General features: G+C 40.3%; 1 pseudogene; it reads right to left on the minus strand.

The window, feature by feature from the left end:
• Positions 1 to 2,151: 2,151 nt before the first annotated feature.
• LOC103267954 overlaps positions 2,152 to 12,617 on the minus strand; it is a 37,214-nt pseudogene continuing 26,748 nt past the window's right edge.

Here is a 12,617-nt window from a genome sequence, read left to right on the forward strand (position 1 = left end):
CAATTTAGACCACATATGGAAAGAAGGATAATTTCAGAATCATTTTTAGCTTCATGCCTCCTGATTATTATGTGAGGTTATTTTAGCAGAGAGTGAAAAGAAAGACAGAAAGAAGGAGAGAGAGAGAGAGAGAGAGAGAGAGAGACTTGAATTGATGGAAAAATTACAACTTACCAATATCAGAAGCCTGTATGTGAGAGTTTCCAGGCTTGGATAATTCAACAGTACACGGATCCAGGTAGTTACTTGGGTAGTTAATTTTAATAAAATAAACTCAGTGTGTCAAGTTCATCCCCCAGTTGACACCCATCATGCGTGGACATGGTGACTTCAGTCCCAAGAGTCACACAAAGATATAAAAATGTACTTCCAGGGGGAGGAGAAGATTCTTTTGAAATTATCTTTGAAGGACCAGAAACACCACAAAGGATCATCTCTCCACCTCCCTGAATATAATTACATCGAATATTCCCATGTACACCTGTCCTGATAGGCATAACAATAATTTTTCATCAACCATTTTTATTCTATAAAGTGGAGAGACACTGACAAGAGAGTTTTCAATTAGTAAATTAAAGTATATTCAAATCATTACCCACATCTTCTCTGATTATTTCCTAGTAATGTTTATTTTCATCCCTGCTCCCAATATTTATGACTGAAGTAGTGAATCCAAAGAATAACAACAAAACAAGGCAATGAATATCTACATATTCATCATCATAAAACTGAAGCAAGACAATTTTTTTCTGAGCACAGCTGTCACTCAAAATACACTGTTTCTAACTTTTGTAATTATTTAACACAGACACTCTATCCTCTACAAACATCTGGCCTCCAGTTTCTCTGAGTTCATAATCTGTTCTTAGCTTCTTTTCTAAACACTTTACAGAGGTGAAAATAAGCTGTCAGATGGAACTTCCCTTAAATAGGGTGTGGCAGAAAGGGTACACTTCTACACTGTTGGTGGGAGTGCAAACTAGTGCAATCTCTGTGGAAAACAGTATGGCGATTCCTAAAAGCTCTAAATATTGACCTCCCATATGACCCCTCAATCCCCCTAATGGGAATATACCCGGAAGAACTCAAATCACTCTATAAAAAAGATACCTGCGCACGTATGTTTATCGCAGCATTGTTCACAATAGCAAGAACCTGGAAGCAACCATGCTGTCCATCAAAAGAGGACTGGATTAAAAAAATGTGGAACATATACACGTTGGAATACTATGCAGCCATAAAAAAGAACAAAATCATGAATTTTGCAGCAACCTGGATGGAACTAGAGTCCATAATACTGAGTGATCTCTCACAGAAACAAAGATCTGGTATCTCATGTTCTCACTCATATAGTGGACCTTGAACATCCAACATAATACTATAAGAAAATGACTGACAGTGGTGGGAAACTATTGGGGGGGAGGGAAAGGGAGATGCGATTAACGGTAGTAAATATCTGTCTGGAGATAGGGAGACACCTCTTATCAACAAGGGTGCCAGAACGAAGCATATTTGTATACCTAACCCTTAACTGTACCCCACAGTATCATAATAAAAAATATTGATTTAAAAAATAAATCTCAACATCAACTCTACTGCTTCATTTAATTCTTCTTCTAGACATGATAACTGATTTATCTTGGCCTATTCATTTCTGATGTCTTTTAAGGACACCTTGTTTAAATCCTAACCTCTGCTTTTTTGTCTCTATAACAATTTGGGAGGGCTTTTCCACTAGCATTATAGCATAATCTAATGTGCTGATGAATTTGTTGCTAATAAAACCTACAAAGATCACAAGATATTTGCCTTTCAACCAAATTGATTATTTATTTGCTTGAGATGAGCATGCCCTAGAAACTCATTCACATCTACAACAATGTGTACCCACCTATTTGTGGTTTTTTTGAGGGCTAGTTTTGACAAAGGAAGGGTTCATTTCTCCCAACCAACGTCCACCACTGAGTTTTCATTGAAATGCATATGTTAATGGGTAACATGTGACTTTCCTGTGGCCTAGGTGGGACCTTTACCCACAGAGCAGGTTCAGGTTCAATGGGACGGTCTCTCTGGTGGTAAGAAGGAACCAGGTGAGAAAAAGTCTCCCACACAAAGCAGATAATGTCAGATGGTTCTGGGGAACCCACAGGATCATGGAGTCTGACGAAAGCCTGGTATGGTCTGGTTCTCAGCTGTAGCCGCAGGATTCATTTCATTGACTTCCTCCTCTGAAAACAGACTCCTTTTTTCCACAATTAATCTTTTAACTCCCACCATCCACTGACTGACCTCAGTCACATGGTCAACCATGAGCGAGCAGTGAATGTCACCTGCTGCATCCCACCGGTGGCTTGAAAGTTCTTGCACTAGTAAAGCCATCCTCTTCTTTACAGGCATTGACAACTTCCCTCCATCCCATTGTTCCTTCAGCAGTGCCAGGTGTTAGCTGATGTCATCACATACCTGCTTTTTTGTGTGGCCACGGCAGTCCTCCTATGCCTGTTCCAAAGGTCTCAGCACATCCTCCATCAGAGCCTCAGATTTGATGACTTGGAAACTTGTGGACTCTGCCCCAGAGGCAGGACAAATCTACACAGGTGAGGGCCTGGGAGCCTTACTTGAAGAAAGTGGAGGCCTCACTGGGGTGGCGCCAAGGGGAAGTCTCTGAGGTGGGGACTCTGGGGGAGCCATCCTGGGGCGTGGCGACCCTCTTGGTGAGCAGAGTGCCCACCTATTATATTTCTTCATCTGTGAGTGAGGGTTCATATTAATTATGAAACAAGTTCATTATTTCCCTAAGGCATGAAACAGTACTTCTGCATCTGCTCAAACAGAAGCCCATGAAACCACCTGGTCAATGATGTTAGATGATGTGTGTTTTCTCACCTGGTTCCGGATGTTGAGGCTGTCCCTTCCCTTTTGTTGTCCAAATAAGGTAAGGCAACTTGTCCTGCTTCTGATGAAAGGACCTATTTTGTCCTGCTATTCTGATTCACTCAATTGGATGACTCACTTGTGAGCATATTCATGGAGTAAATTGCTTACTACTTAATTTACTGAATGAATATTGAACACCCAAGTTGTAATACCCCATATTCAATGCTTTATTCATGTGAGAAAATAGTGGAAAGGGCCTTTTAAACACAGATGAACTTGAATTTGTCTGTTTAGGTGTGAGCACACTAGGCTTCAGCATCATTAACCTGCGCTTATCACAGGTGTGACCTACCAGCAGGACCTGTGTTTCTTGTACACTCTAGCAGTAGGGTTCACAGAAGTTCTCTCAGGTTACCAGGGTGGGTAATGGCACTGATATTAGTAAAAAGAATATACACCAGTGCTGACCTCCTATTAGGGAGTTTATATATAATGCCATAACAATCCCCAATCTATACAGAAACATAGAGAGATCAGGCCACATCCTCAGGGTCACACATTGAGATGAAGAGGAGATAGCCACTACTTTTTATAAGATATCAGACACTATTCCAAGAATTACAATGTCTCAAGAAAGCAACTTGCTGGTGCTTTAACTCAGAGGGTCTCAATCATTCTACAGATGACATCTGTACACTTGTGTTTATTGCAGCATTATTTGCCATAGCAAAAACATGAAAGCAACTGTGCTCCCCATCGAAAATAGACTGGAATCTAGCAATGTGGCATATACACACAATGGAATATTAGGCATCAGCAAAGGAGAACAAAGTTCTGAAATTCACAGCAACTTGGCTGGATTAAGAGTCTATAATACTCAGTGATCTGTCACAGAAGCAAAGAACTGAGTACCACTTGTTTTTACTTGTAAGTGGACGCAGAATAATTATTATAATACTATAAGAAAAGGATTGAAAAAAACTGGACACTGCCAAGGAGGGAGTGTGGGATACATCATCAATAATACTACCTGATCTCAAACCAGGAATAGTGGGAGCCAAAGACAGGTCCAAACTTCACCTATACAATGACGATTTGTATAACTAATCCTGAATTTTACTCCACATATTTAAAATAATTTTTAAAGGCATGCTTCCCTATATCCATGATATGCTGATCACTCATGTTTACACATAAATTTGATGAGATAAACAGCTCCAAGTTAAAAATCCATCAAAGCCTTATTGGTATATTTTCCTTCCTGGGTCCCTACAATCAGTCTGGAGACTGTACGCTAAGACTTGCCTTGCACCTTCCCCTTGAACAATTCTCATGAATAATGAGGACCAATGGATGAAGCACTGATCCCTCCCCACCACTTGCTGTTTTCCATTGTCCTTCAGAAACCCACAGGCATAACTTTTGTCTTCGACTATCCAAACTCCCACTAAATCTAGCTTTAACCCAACAACAACCTAGGGTCTGAGTCCTGCTCACTTTTCCCCAGGGTTTTCCAAGTGACAAGTGCAGGGAGGATACTCAGTAAAGATTGACCATCAATGCACCCAACCCCTCATCATTCTCTAGTGTGTTATCATGCATCCAATCTTTTGTGGACACTCCCTGCACATGTGTGATTCCAGATGGCACAGGCTCTACTGCAGGACAGAACTGTGTACTGTGTGCCAAAAACCAGCTGACCCAGGCCTCCTCTAATACCACCCTACTTTTATAGGTGAACATCCAGATGATCCCATCAGCTGTATAACACTGGGGTGAGCAAGCTTATGATTGGCTTAATCAGGCAGAGGTCAGAAAATTGGATGTTTAGGTTGGTCACTCCTGTCATCACTGATGCCCCCAGATATGTTTAAATAAATGAAACAATAGAAACAACAAAGGAGCAGAAAGCACGACTGAGCTTTGGATATCTTTAAAGTTTGAGAGCTGTGTTGGTGAAAGTGTTCTGAAAGGCATTTTGTGGCGCAAAATCCTACAGCATGTAGGAAAATGGAAGGAGAATTTACTAAGCACATGGTGACTGATGAAGGACAATGTTGGATACATTCTGTCAAGATGATCCTGAGTGGGTGGCTTTATGAGAGCCTATGAATATGAAAATACGGGTAAGAGTGGTCCTCCTTGTCTTTGAATAGTCTTTATGTTTGTTTTCTTTTCTCTTCCTCCTCTTCCTCCCCTTTCCTCCTCCTCCTCCTCCTTCTTCTTCTTTCTCCCTCCCTTCCCAAACTTACATTTCATCCTTTCACATAAAACCTGCAATATATATATAGGTTTACTTTGTGGCATCCCAAGTTCATTATTAGCCCTCTTCATTCTTCATTCTCTTTTATTTGTTTTTTCTCCTCTTATTTTAACATATTAAATGGTCTTTCATTTAGTTTATCATTTGTTTGTATTTCTTTCACTTTATGTATTCTTCTATTAAACCTCTATTGCAGTCCAAGTATTACATTTTCAGCACATAGAATTGTGTTTAATCAATTTTAATTTTTTGTATTTAAGAAAATCGCACATATTTTTTACATTCTTCTCTTAGATCATTGATGCTTGTAATTATTTTTTAAATTTGTGTAAGGCGATTAATATACCACATTTTCACTGGTAGCAGTTAAATTTACTGCTTACAGTATCAATTTAACATTGTATTGAATTAAGCTCAGAGGGATGAAAACACATCCTAGGCCCCACTTTAGAAGGGATAGATTTTGCTCTGTTCTCCACCACTACATCCTCCATAAACCTAGACCAATAATTGGGCAGTGATTGGTCTGAGGGCAATAGAGGGCATCTAGAGGGCAATACTTCTTAGGATTATTTTAGGGAAACTGCTTCTTCTATCCATTGTGTACTTATTCCTTCCTCAAACTAATAAATGTGAAGCTCTTTTGTTAAGAATTACACAAGTTTTCTCCCTAACATGACACATACATATTTACTAACAGGCAGGCACTTCTAGAATTATAGGTGAGTCTTGTTTATCTAGAACAGAACCTGCAGGTGGAAAAAACTAGTTGTTTGTTCATATGTCATAACTACTGTTAATTTCTAGTGGATAAATAACAATTGGTGTGAAACTTCCCCCAATTGTGGTCCCCACATCTGAGAAATTTCCAGGTTACAATATAAGTATATTCTCTATGGCTCTGAATTAGGGTGGACTAGTAACTACGAAAAATACCAGGAGCAATCTCTAGCAAACTCTATAGGAAAATCATTTCTCCAGACTTTTACTATATGGAGAAAGGAAAATTTACCTGATTTTAGTTCCCCAACACTCAGGCTTCCATTGCCAAACAAATGCATAAAAGTACCTAATAGGGTTAAAATTCAATGCAATAGTCTGGAGATGCTGTATTCTGGTGGGGAGTACAGTAAAAACCTAAAAGGTGCATGACCACAGGAAACATTTTGTAAAGTTCACAGTCCAGATGAAGAGTTTCACTAAATAACTCAGACTCAATTTTGAGCCTATGTAATGTTCACATGCCCTATAACTACCAGCTTACCTGTTTAATTAATCTAGATATAAGTGAACTTGCAGCAATGCACAAACTATCTTAGGGAGAGAACTTGGGAAAACCCAAGGGATATGAGAGATATAATGTCAAAGACGCTAGAATAGTTTGAAGCTTCTGATATCAACCAGCTTGTGATCAAGGTCAACATCCTCCCTCATTGATTTCATATTCATTTCTCCTGTGTCATCTGCAGGTTTCTCAGGTGAGAACAGGTGAACTCAACATGAATGTGCTTCCCAAGTCTCCACTTGTGATTTGTTTTATTTAAGTCTACTCAACAAAGAATGTCACATAATAAGGCCTAGAGTAGATTTTGGGGGCGCTTCCCATGAACTCAATTGAAATCAGCCTGTGTGTGTATGTGTGTGTGTGTGTGTGTGTGTGTGTGTGTGTGTGTGTGTGTGTGTGTGTGATTGGAATGCTAAACCTGGAATGGATTTTGATATACAGGCATCTGCCCTTGCAGATATTTGCAGAAGCAATATTCAACTGGAAGAGCCTACAAAGTTACGAGGCTCCACTGAAGCCCCCTAAAGTTTCAGGGACCACTATGATTCCACTGATTCAGACCATCTGGAGATCCAGGAAATGGAACCAGTGGTGGTTTCAAAAAATTCTTTTTTGTGTCACCCAGCAGAATTCATTAGTTTTACTAAGGCCAATCCTCTATTTCAGGAGATGATATGAGAAGTGTAGGATATCACTGAAGGAACATTCTGAGCCAGGACTCAACCACTTCATACTGGTCTACAGAGCCTGAAAGGAACATACTCTGTGAGTCCTGAATGAACCTGCCTGCAGGGCTTCAGGAGAATTGCAAGGGATGACATGATCCATTCAAATAGGCTCCAGTTCTGGAGCAGGTGCACCTGAGGCTGGGGGGGGGGGTGTTAATATAAGGGCCTGGTTCTTCCTTTTTATATAGCAATCCAAATAATAGTTCAACAAGTTGTTTTGTGGTTTTAAATATTGTGTTCTTCTGGGAACATTTACATCCCTCTTGAAGGCAATAAGTACTCTATTTAAATGCAGGTTTCTTAGAGTGTAGATATCTTTATAACGAGTACATAAAGATAAGGATGACTTTATCCAATCAGTTGGTGCTGAATTGTGGTTTTCAATATGTTCCCTGTAATGAGACATTCATATTCCAGGGCTATGTAACCTTTCCTGACAGAGTACTGGTAGATCACAGAATGTGTCAGGTGCATATAGCAAATGGATCAGAAGCCAACATATAAAGATGAATATCAATGGATATGAATGACAAGTATATAAGTACTGTGTTAAAGTATATTATTTTCAACTGAGAATAAAACCAAGATTTGTCCTAAACATAAATTCCTTGACACGATTTTGGAAGTGTCATTTCATCCAAGTTACATAGAACTCATATGGTCAATGGAATCAGAAACTCCCCTCCAGTCATGCATCACAGGGCTAATCTTTAAAGCAAATTAAGTTTTTGTTTGTTTGTTTGTTTGTTTAAAGAGAAGCCTGGGAGAGCAGGACACATGTGCTGAAAGAACTGTCTCAGGAATGTCGAGATGTCATAGCTGCCAGTGATACTTCGGAGACATTCACATGGGACAAGTGGTCACTCCCTTCAAGTGATCACTCGACTATGCTTCTGTTAATGGTACCGGGATGGGGATATAGACACCTGATAGGGTCATGGACAGTGATGTTACTAAATGATTTGGGTTGTCTCCATGCTAATAAAATGTAGATTCTAGTGAATTGTGTGATATGAGAGAAAGTGTTCTTCAATGAAGGAGCTCAGCATACACATAGTTCAGGGAATAACAGTGGTCATAAATCCACAAGCAAGATTAGGACATAGATGTCAACATAAGACTGTTACATGGTTCATGTGTCATCTAGCTACTCTTTCTCAAGCTGGGTCGGGCCTTAGGCTATGAATTGCCTGTCTCATGAATATGCAAATTACCTGATGTCTTCTGAGTTAAATATTGATACTTCTGTGCCCTGATGGCATCATCCGACATCACATCCCACCTCTAGAAAAGCCCATGTGAACACAGCTTTTCACCATGGGCTGGACCTGGAGGATCTTCTTTGTGGCAGCAGCTACAAGTTAGTAGATCCCCAGTCTTAGGGTTGAGGAGAGTACCAGGACTAGTCAAGGGGAATTTCATCCACGTGTGTCTCCTCTCCAGAGGTTCCCACTATGAGATCCAGTTGTTTAAGTCTGGGTCTGAGGTGAGGAACCCAGGGGCCTCAGTGAAGGTCTTCTGCAAGGCTTCTGGATACATCTTGACCAGATACTATATATACTGGATGTGACAGGTGCCTGGACAAGGTCTTGAGTGGATGGGAAGTGTTGAGATTGAAGATGGTGCCACAAACTATGTTCAGATGTTCCAGGGAAGAGTCACCATGACTGGTGACACATCTGTGAACACAACCTACATGGAGCTGAAAAGTCTGAGTCTTTAAGACACAGACATATATTATAGTGTAAGAGACACAGTTTGAAACCCACATCCTGAGAGTGTCAGAAACCCTGACAGGTAAAATAGTGGTCTTGGGCCTGAGGCAGTGACAAGGATTATGAATTCAAATCCTGTTGTAGAATATGGGGTTAACTTATTGAAGTAAAGAAATAATAGAAATGTGTATATACCGTAATTATATGGGACATTTTACCTACAACACTTACTCTGCAGCATCGTTTTAGATTTTCATTCAGGGAGTTGGAAAGAAATCCAGTTAATAAAGCTGATATGAAAATTCTCTTGAAGATATCAATGAAAACATAGATTTTGAATCAGTTTTGTAAATATTTTGGAAAAAATCTGCTTGAGCACATTTTTAGTCTACCAAAAATTGTTAAATAACTTCCATTTTATGAACTTTCCCATCCCACCAGCAATGCCTATACTTATTTTTCCTCCACAATTTGATTCTTAATTTGCATCATGAGTGTTGTCTATTTTAAGCATTCCAATTGGTTAACAGTAGTATTTCATTGTTTAAAGGCACATTTTTATCATGAAATTTCATATTAAACAAATTTTAAATAGTTTTTGATGAAATGTCTGCTCTGATGTGAAAAATATTTAATTTAAAATTGATGATTTTAAATATACTTCAAGAAAAGTATGGCTTTTATGCAATAAAAATGAGATAATATAAGAAATAATTCATTAAACAAACATGGATGCATTGAACATCATTAACATTTAAAACAGGAATGGGTGGGAAGATCATGGCCAAGGCAGTCAGACAATGTGAGTCGCGATGTGAGTGAGTGGATGGAAAATTTTATGTGTGTGTTGGTGAGTGTGTGTTGGCTTGTGAATGGCTGAATGAGTAAGGGCTAGGGAGTCAGCAAGTGTGGCTCTCCTGGTGCAGTGGGGTGTGTTGCAGTCACTCTCCTTGGATCTTAGTGACTCCTGGTATGCAGAAGCCAAGTGCCAATTTTTAAAATCAACAAAACCCTTCCTGGAAAGAAAATTCTGGGAGATATGGACTAAGTGGTGGCTTTTGAGTAAGTGAAAAAAGGCCTCCTGGTGCAGCAGCTGGTGCTTCCGCTTCTCTGCTTGATCCCTGGTGCTTCCCAGTCACAGAAGCCACGTGAGAATGTTTTTTAATGGACAAAAGTTTTCCTTTGAAAAAGTGGCAGGGAGAAATTACTGGCTCCGGGCTCTGCCTCATCACTGCTGCAGGAGAGACTGCTAGCTCCAGGCTTTGCCTCAGGACTTCAGCAGCTGGCCAAACACTGGCTACAGTGTCTGTGGAAGGAGCTCAGAGACAGAGTCCCACTGGAGGGGTCAAAAGAGGCACCCTGTCACCATCTTGAAGGCAGGTCAGAAAAATACTCTGACTTGCTCATCATGGAGCAACAGACCCAATCTCTGTAACTGGTGAATCAACTGCTCAGGCTTGATTGTGACCCAGAGGGAATATCATGAAAGCATAAACTTCAGAGAGTTCTGATGAGTGCTGAGTCTCAGACACCCCATGGCGTTCCCTGATCCAGCCATGTGACAAAGGGTGTTGCCAGAAAAGGGCAAGAAATAACTCCAAAGAGAACAGAGAGACAGAAAAACATCACACCCACAGTTCTAATTCAAAACAAACAAATTCAGAGCCTGAATCATGGAAGAATAGAGGGCTGAGCAAACATCAGAAGGGAAAGCCTCTCTGACAATGAATAATGGAACTAAAGAGAAAAGCAAGAGATCTGTCACAAATGAGGAAAAACCAAAAGAAGATCAAGGTAATTTCAAGTGTAACAAAGAGAAATCTCCTGAAAAATCAGACCCATGAGCCCCAACAATGGAAATCAGGAAAGTCTGACCCCATACAACAGGGATTAGGAAATGGATGGAAAGAGTGAATAAGACTCAAGAAAGAAAAGATGAAACAATGAAAGAAATTATAACAGATTTTGGCAACAAAAAAAATTCATCCAGGAAATAAATAATGAGATAACAAGCATGGAGAGCAGAATGAATCTGACCAAATAAAGAATCTCATAACTTGAAGAACAGAACATGGAATTAAACCATTCTATAAAAAACATAGAAAGAAAACTCAGAAAGAAAGAAAGAACAAAGTCTAGAAGAGATATGCGATTATATCAACAGGTTGAAACTATGCGTCTTGGGTCCCAGCCCCCTCCAGCTCCCTCCCCAGCTGCATTGTCTCCAGCCCAGCACCTGGCACCAAGCCACAGGTCACACAGGGAGTCTCTGGGTGACCGCCCCTCAGAGACATGGGTCCCATTTCTGGCTGAAGTATCCTGTGGGGGGCCCACAGCCACTCTCGTTTCCCACCGCCTGCCCTTTGGAGCTTTGGAGCTCTGGAACTCTGGGCCCACCCTGGCAGAGGCACTCAGCATGAGACCCCAAGCTGGGGGACCCAGACAAGCAGAGAAAAACAGATCTGCTTAAACTACCTTGTCATTCTCCACTCAGAGACTTCCACTGCCCCACCCACCTATCAACAAACTTTACCTCAGTTCCTAAGGCCACAGCATGAAACAGGAGACAAAGCCCCACCACTACGCTGCAATGAAAAACAAAAGAGAGAGGACAGAATCGGAAATCAGAGAAGTGATTTTAGTCTGTTCACTTATTTTGACTTATGATTTTATCATTGAAACTGTTGGTTTAGATCACGTTTGTTGTTTACCTTCTGACTTACACCGTTCCTCTATTTTATTGGCCTGTCTCCATGTAGCCATCAGTACTCTTTAGGGAATCTTTCTTGCATGTCTTTCTTCACTTCTTCCCAACCCTGTGTCTCTTTCTTACCTGATAGTTGGTATGTATATCTGTTTTCCCTCTCACACTTCTCTCTTTCTAACTCCCTATTGACCCCCCCTTCCTCCATTATTTCCTCTTTTATACACCCCCTTTTTAAATCTAGGGACCAAGACTACATACTGCTGAATAGACAGACTGTAAAGCAGAGGGAAAAGGGAACAAAGCCAAAAGACCCTCATAAGGAAGAACAGGACATTTCAGAAAAGAAATAAAATCAACCCCACCTTCCCTCAAAAACAGAATTGACGAAGGGGAGGGAAAGGAGGAGAGGGAGAAAAATCTACAGAAATGAAGAAAAACCAAAAGAAGAGTATGGGTCTCTCCCAGACGCCTGGGAGAGCAGACACTGAGAAAACTGACTTTGGAATGCAAACAATGAAAAGCCCCCAGAATGAAGGGTCTCAAACTACAAATGTAGATATCAAGACAATAATGGAGAGATTAAATAATGAGGAGACACAAGAAGAAACTAGGAAGGAGCTGATATCTGAGATAACAGTAATAAAGAATACTGTGAATGAAATAAATAACAAACTGATAAGCATGGAAAACAGAATTACCCAAGCAGAAGAAAGCATCTCAGAGCTTGAGGACCAAAATATAGAACTAACCCAAACTCTTAAAAACACAGACAATAAGCTCAAAAAGACAGAACAAAATCTTCAAGAGATGAGTGACTACCTCAGGAGGCCTAACATAAGAGTAATTGGACTCCCTGAGGCAGAAAGAGAAACAGAGACCACACTGGAACAAGCTTTCCATGAGATCATTCAAGAAAACTTCCCTTATCTAATCAGTGATGCAAAAATTCAAACACAAGAGATTCAGAGAACTTCTGTAAGACAACAAATGAGAAGACCAACTCCTAGACACATAATAATTCATCTAAACAAAGTAGGCACAC

Source organism: Carlito syrichta, unplaced genomic scaffold, assembly GCF_000164805.1.
Source record: "Carlito syrichta isolate Samal-C Ts95f unplaced genomic scaffold, Tarsius_syrichta-2.0.1 Scaffold308607, whole genome shotgun sequence".
Taxonomy (NCBI): domain Eukaryota; kingdom Metazoa; phylum Chordata; class Mammalia; order Primates; family Tarsiidae; genus Carlito; species Carlito syrichta.